Raw genomic sequence first — 7,556 nt, 5'->3', positions numbered from 1 at the left:
TCTATTTTACGAACTGGCTCTCATGTAAATTGTTATTATTATTATTGAGTGGTTAATTTACTATGTTTTGCAGTGTGTGGCCTGTCATCGGCCACCACCTCTGTTTGACGCTGCTGTTTTGGCACTGTCTGCATCGGCTCTGTGTCGGTGCTCTGATCGGCTCTACATTGGCTCCGTTTCGGCGCTCTGATTGGCTCTGTGTCGGCTCTGTTTCGGCGCCCTGTGATTATGTGATTAATGTATAATTTGTTTTTCTGTAGTTATTGCATATAGATTGTTTATTGAATATTGTAATCTATGGTTATTGTTTCCTTGGTTGAGTGCATGTGTGAGTGTGTGTGACTGAGTGATTTAAATATGAGTGGTTCCTTTGTGTTGTGTTAAACAGTGGTTATGAGGGACTGTCACGTTGCATATTTTTAACTTGTCTTTCTTTTACCTAGGTGCTGTGGGCCAAGTGTGCAGCAGCGGCTCCCTGGTGGTGGTGCCTTCACTTTTCTTTTGGTTTGCTGTGTCACGGATGCGGTGTATTTTGGACCCCTTTCTTTTTGAGTTAGCTGCTGTCGTGGTAAGCCCCAACCCTGACCTGCTCCTCGACTGCCATCTAGGCAGAACGTTGGGCCCTCATTCCCACTGTTGATTTAAAGTTTGATTGTTTTTATATGGTTTATTGTTAATTCCATGTATGTGCATTTTTGTTAATAAAATAATCTTTTTCTACTGGAATCACGCTCTCTGCCCCATGGAGTTTCTTCGAACTTTGTGTGCCCTGGTTTAATAACGAAATAGTTTTGCTAACATATTTCCTGGGGTGAGATTCCCCAGGTGGCGTCATTCTCCATTTCTAACATTGCCACATTCTGGCGTTGCCGACAGGATCCACAATTAAAGGGCAGAGACGTGATTTCCATTAATTTTCTTTTTTTTTGATTGCGTTTACCAGTTATTTAGCCAGCTTTTGTGTTTTAGAGCCAAGACAGCAGTATCGCTTCAGAGGCCACACCAAAACTACTCCCATCAACGTCGGTACTTTCCTTTCGGAGGCTTTGGTGTGCGTGTTTGTCGGTATGGAGGAGGAAGTGCAGCAGCTCAGAGAGCTAGTGTTACAGCTGAAGGCGGACAACGAGCGTCTGCTGCAGGAGCATGCTGCTTCCCATGTGGGCTCTGGTGGGGCAGCTACAGCGTCCTCTGCTCCAGCTAGTAATGCCCGTGCTGTCGTGACGGAGCAGTTGGTGGTTGTACCTAGAGATCGCAGATGTCCCATGTTTAATGGGAAGACCGGCATTAGAGTAACTGAGTGGATTGAGGAAATACAGGCATGCATACGGGCCCGCCATCTCTCCGTTGTTGACCAGGCTCTCTTTATTGTCCACCATTTGGAGGGAGAGGCAAAGGAAGAGATTAAGTTCCGACCTGGTGTAGAGAGAGAGGATCCAGCCTGCATATTTTCCATTTTGAAAGAGCTATATGGTCATGCTCAGTCCTATGTCACTCTGCAGCAGGCTTTCTTTGCGAGACAGCAGCATGAAGGCATCATTAGCATTGATGGCTTTAATGGAACAAGTTAAGCAGTGTGCGCCTGATGGGATGCCAAATGCTGCAGCTCTCCTTCGCGACCAGTTTGTGGAGCATGTCCTTGACAGTTCTTTGCGCCGTGAGCTGAAACAAATGGTCCGCCGTCAGCCCACTGCTTCTTTGCTGGAGGTTCGTAGTGAGGCTATCAGATGGGAAAGGGAGGGTCCGGTCCTGTCACTGGCTACATCTGTGTGCGGCTAATGGCCTAGTCATCCCATATATTGGCTATTTGGAATTGTGACAGGGTAATGTCCCGCTGTGGGATCTTGGTGGTCAAAGACCCCCCTGGCGCTGTGATCTCACTACCTGGAGTCTTGGGGATGAATGTCATTCGCCGCTGCTATCGTGAGCTCTTTGGGACATATGACTGCTCTCTCTTTAATTCACCCTCTGTGTTACAGGCCCCTGGTTCAGTCATTGAGGCCCTCCAGAAGTGCCACCAGGCTGCTGTCCGGATTCCGAAAAACCCTACTAGCGTAGTCAGGGTTAGGGGGAAACGGACTGTTCGCATACCTGGGGGAGTCATGAAAATGGTGGCCAGCACTTGCTCCGAACAATTCACAGGTCAGGCTCTGTTGTTCGAGCCCCCTGACTCTGGTCTGCCAGCTGGGTTGCTGGCGTCTCCATGCCTGGTTCAAGCTGCTTGGGGTGTGGCTTACATCCCTGTGGTCAATGTCGGGATCACAAATGTTCTCCTTTACCCACGGACCAGCCTGGGTGCTCTTAGAAGTGCCCAAGTGGTTAGTCTACCCACAGGAATAACTGAGGTGAGGTCAACCACGGCTAAAATCTCCTCCCACGTAGCCACCAGCTCAGCTTCTGGTGTGGTTCAGTCAGCTGATCTGTCTATGTTGACAGGAGAGGAGCAGGTGGAGGTTAAGTCTTTTCTGCAAAAGTACAGTTCGGTCTTTGCAGCCCATGATGGAGACTTGGGCTGTACAGACTTTATCTCACATGACATCATGCTCCTTGACGATGTCCCAGTTCGACAGCGGTACCGGTGCATCCCTCCATCGGAGTATGAGGCAGTGAAGGCTCACATTAGTCAGCTTCTCGAGGCCCAGGTCATTCGGGAGAGCAGTAGCCCCTATGCCTCGCCTATCGTCTTGGTCAGGAAGAAGGATGGCAGCCTACGCCTGTGTGTGGACTCCCGCCTTCTTAACAGCAAGACAAGGAAGGATGCTTTTCCACTGCCTCGGATTGAGGAGAGCCTGGATCCACTTTGTGGTGCCCGCTGGTTTTCCACAATCGATCTTGCCAGTGGGTACAACCAGGTCCCTGTGTCTGAATCAGACAAGCCCAAGACTGCTTTTTGTACCCCTTTTGGCCTTTTCGAGTTCAACAGAATGCCTTTTGGGCTGTGCAATGCTCCCAGTACCTTCCAGCGGCTGATGCAGAGGATGTTTGGAGACCAGCAGGGCCACCCTGGGGTGGTGGCAACCCAGGGTATGGTCTCTGTTTTCCCATGCCATTCTCCTGCTGACATCGGTGCCATGCAGGGGACAGACCCCCTCTTAAAGGGAAGTCCTTGTCTTTTGGCGGAGGCAGGCTCGACCAACTCCAGCTGAGAGGCCTCATGTTTCCAAGCCTGCTATGGCGCTGTTGCGCCAGTGGGACCGCTTGGTGGAAAAGGAGGGTGTGCTTTACCAGCAGGTCTTCCAGCCTGATGGAGGGAGTGGATCCCTCCAGCTTGTTCTTCCAGCAATCCTTAAGCAAGAGACCATGAAAAAATTGCATCAAGAGCATGGCCATCAGGGCATTGATCGGACCACTGAACTGGTGAGGCAGCGCTGCTACTGGCCGGGGATGTCCTCGGATATCAAACAGTGGGTCCAAGAATGCGAGCGCTGCCAGGTTGCCAAAGACTCTGGGTCGGTGCCACACAGTTTCATGGGTCACTTGCTGGCCTTAAAGTCAAATGAGATCTTGGCCATTGATTTCACGCTGTTGGAACCCTCTCGGAGTGGCGTTTAAAATGTCCTTATCATGACCGACGTATTCAGTAAATATAAATAAAATTTAAAATATAAATATAAATAAACTGTTCCAACTCGGGACCAATGGGCCTCTACTGTGGCCCAGGCTCTTTTGACTGAATGGTTTTACAAATTTGGTGTGCCGAGCCGCCTTCATTCAGACCAGGGTAGGAGCTTTGAGATCCATCAGCTCTGCTGCCTGTATGAGGTAGCAAAGTCTCGCACTACACCGTACCACCCCGCAGGCAATGGACAGTGTGAGCGGTTCAACAGAACCCTTCACAACCTACTAAGCACCCTTCCTGTGTCACAGAAACTGGATTGGGTCTCCTGCTTGCCTCAGGTGCTCTTCTGTTACAACACCACCCTCCATCAGGGCACAGGGGAGTCACCTTTCTACTTGATGTTTGGACGAGAACCTCACCTTCCCATAGACTTCCTTTTAGGACGCGTTCAGGATCCTGTACGTGGGGAAATGCAGGATTGGGTGGTGGAGCACCAAGCCAGGTTGCAGGTGGCTTTCGAGGGTGCTCGTGAGCGGTTGTTGGTTGCTGCTGGCCGCAGGAAGGAGCGACATGACCAGAGGGTTCGTGATACACCTTTACCGGTGGGCCAACTGGTGTACCTACGAGACCATAGTGCTAGGGGTCGCCATAAAATTTGCGATATCTGGAGCTCAGTAGTCTATCAGGTGCTAAAAGCCCCTGCAGGCGAAGGGGCAGTTTATACCATTGCTCCAGTGCATGACCTACACCAGGCACGGACAGTGCATCGTGACATGCTGAAAGCTGTAATCCGGCCTGCGCCTCTGGCACCTCCTCAGAGGGCCCAGTCTCCTCTTGGCCTTGCACAGATGGATGAGGGGTCCCTTAGTGACGGTGACTTGTGGCTCTTGGTACCAGAAACACCTATCCCCTCTGCCGCTGTGCCGAGTTCTGTTGGTCCCATCAGTTCTTCTGCGGCAGCACTACCAGGTGCTGGACCCTGTGACAGTACCCCCCAGGTACTGGAGGGCACTGTCCAAGCGAGCGGTTCCTCGTATCCATCAGCGCCTCCTGGCACTAGCCTGCCAGCACTGCGTCGGACGGCCCATCCTACAGCTGGTCAACATTCCAACGTCCACCGCCTTCCCCAGTCTGTGGGTCAGCCAGGCAACTCTGCTTGCCCGGTACAGCCCGTATCTAATGCTCAAGTGGCTATCTTCAGACCCTGGTATTAGTGAATGTCCTTGGGTTTGTCATCGGGGCGACGATGCAAATGGGTAGATGTGACAATGTAGGTAGTTTCTCTCCCTACCCCTGTGGGCACTTATATATACACCCCGGCGGTCTTTTCCTCTTCCCCTTCCTCTTCTTCCTGCGTGGAGCCGACGGTGTGGCGTGGGAGCATTCGGCGGTGGTGTGACAGCGTCCTGGTGTCCTGGCACCCCGCCACGTTAACTAAGACTCGGCGTGACTAGGAGTTGGGCTGCTCCCTTGAAGTTGCGGCTGGTGTGCGGTGTGCATCCTGGACGGTAAGACGCGGCGTTGTTTGCCTTTTTCCCTTCAGCTGTTGGTTGTTCTGGTGGAAGTTAACAGCTATTGATCCTCCACCATCATTGGTGGGACCCTGGGCTGCTGCCTTCCTCCTCTCTGCTGCCTGAGGCTCTTCACCTCTGATTCCTGGTAGGAACTGTCTATTTTACGAACTGGCTCTCATGTAAATTGTTATTATTATTATTGAGTGGTTAATTTACTATGTTTCGCAGTGTGTGGCCTGTCATCCGCCACCACCTCTGTTTGACGCTGCTGCCTAGGTGGCATTGCCGCATCCTCATCCTCCATTTCTAACATTGCCACAAAAAGGATTCATGCTGAGTTACTCTTTCAGTGTCAAAACATTCTCTTTTATAGGTTGTACATTATTTAAGGAAATACATTTTTAAGGTAGGTACAACGCATAACGTGAACATTGATGTGAGAAAGCTCAAAGCTGCAGTTTGAAGTTGTATTTTTGTTTTTATTTTCAGTTTTAAATTCACATTAATTGTTCTTTTGCTTTGCTTTTCTCTCAGCCCTCTGGTTGTAATACATGGCAACTAGAGGTTCTCATCCTGCCTTTTGGATATTTGTGGCAGTACACATGGATCCCTGGGCAGACCCGTCTTTGGTCTGTAGGGCTTCACTTTTCCATCCTTATTTTCAGACAGCTTGAAGACGTTGTCTTGGCCTCTAGTTGGTGATCTGGGTCCAGGCCTCTCAGGTTTGAGTCCCCCTGACAAGGAGCTGTTGTAGCTCAACTTGTCGTTGTTTCCAACTCGGGGTAACTTCAGGTTCTCCTCCATCTTTTCACCAAGTGGTGGCAGTGCACATGGCAGCTTCTGTAGAGCGGTCACTGGCCTGCTGCACTTTACTTTACTGTATTTAAGTTCAGGCAGCTTGAAGACGTTGTCCTGGCCTCTTTTTGGCGATCTGGGTACTGGCCTCTCAGGTTTGAGTCCCCCTGACAAGGAGCTGTTGTAGCTCAACTTGGTGTTGTTTCCAACTTGGGGTAACTTCATGTTCTCCTCCATCTTTTCACTAGGTGTTGGCAGTCCACATGGCAGCTTCTGTGGAGCAGTCTCTGGCCTGCTGCACTTTACTTTAGCATCCTTAATTTCAGGCAGCTTGTAGACGTTGTCCTGCCCCTTGATTGGCGGTTGGGGTACAGACGTCCCAGGTGTGAAATTATCTAACCTGGAGCTGTTGTAGCTCGACAGGCTGCTGTTTCCAACCTGGGGCAGCTTGAGGTTCTCTTCCATCTTTTCACCAAGTGTTGGCGATACATGTTGGTGCCTGGGCAAACCTGTCTTTGGCCTGTTGCGCCTCACTTTACCGTCCTTGATTTCAGGCAGCTTGTAGATGTTGTCTTGCTCCTTGGCTGGCTGTTTGGGTACAGGGCTGTTGTAGCTCTACTGGCTGTTGTTTCCAACCTGGGGCAGCTTGAGGTTCTCCTCCGTCTTTTCACCAAGTGTTGACAATACACATTGGTGCCTGGGCAAACCAGTCTTTGGCCTGTTGCGCTTCACTTTACCGTCCTTAATTTCAGGCAGCTTCCAGATGTTGTCCTGCCCCCTGGTTGGCGGTCTGACGACAGGTGTCTCAGGTGTGAAGTCTTCTGAGCTGTGATTGCGCTACATTTTTTGTCAACAATTGAAATCGCTGAGGTTAAAGTCTCTCTCAAAATATGTGGATCAATATGCAGTGTGCAGATATGATGTGTCCAGTGGCTGTGAAATTGGTCTTGTATATTAACTTTGGAACATGAGCACGATGACATCAGTCTTTGTGACACCAAATAACCTGTGATCTCCCTGTGCATTCCATTCCATTTGTACATTCCACAGCTTTTCGGTAGTGTCCAAATAAAATTAGACAACATTAAAACATCAATTAAGTGTATCCAATTATTATTTTTGGTTATTTTCAGAATGAAGATTCAAAACATCTTTAATGTCTATGTTTATTATACATTAACATACATACATATCTACCATGTCTATCACTGTCTATGTCTACCAAACTCCATATTTGCAATTGTTCATTCAAAAGTAAACGTTTGACCTACATAACATAATTTCATAATATGATAAAGTAGAGCTGCAACAATTAATTGATTAATTGATTCAAGAAAATGAATCACCAAAAAGGTTAATAGGCTAATTGATCAAACATTTTAGTAACTGTTCAAGCAGACATGTCAAATAGGCTATTTACTGTTTTCAGCTTCAGACAACGATCAAAATTGAAAAATAATTTGCTGATTTATCGACGATGAAAATCATCGTCAGTTGCGGCTCAGTGAAAAATATACAGTTCGGGGGACTTCCTTATTTAGCCTCTCAACTTGTGTCACCGCTGTAAATCAAGACACTGTTTTTCTTTGTTTATGTCACATTTTCTCGCCTTTTACCGTGAGCATGAATGTCCAACAAGTATGTTTAATGTTCATACCCATATCCTGAAACTGAGAACAGACTTGTTTCTG

At 48.8% G+C, this 7,556-nt stretch overlaps 1 pseudogene; it reads left to right on the top strand.

Moving 5' to 3' along the window:
- The first annotated feature begins 1,067 nt into the window (after positions 1-1,067).
- On the top strand, positions 1,068-4,770 carry LOC138599820 (uncharacterized; annotated as a pseudogene).
- The last annotated feature ends 2,786 nt before the right edge of the window (positions 4,771-7,556 follow it).

The sequence above is a fragment of the Semicossyphus pulcher genome, unplaced genomic scaffold (genome assembly GCF_022749685.1).
Source record: "Semicossyphus pulcher isolate SPU_LCO1_2020_fin unplaced genomic scaffold, fSemPul1.0.p SCAF_20, whole genome shotgun sequence".
NCBI lineage: Eukaryota > Metazoa > Chordata > Actinopteri > Labriformes > Labridae > Semicossyphus > Semicossyphus pulcher.
This window is presented reverse-complemented; position numbering and strand designations above follow the sequence as displayed.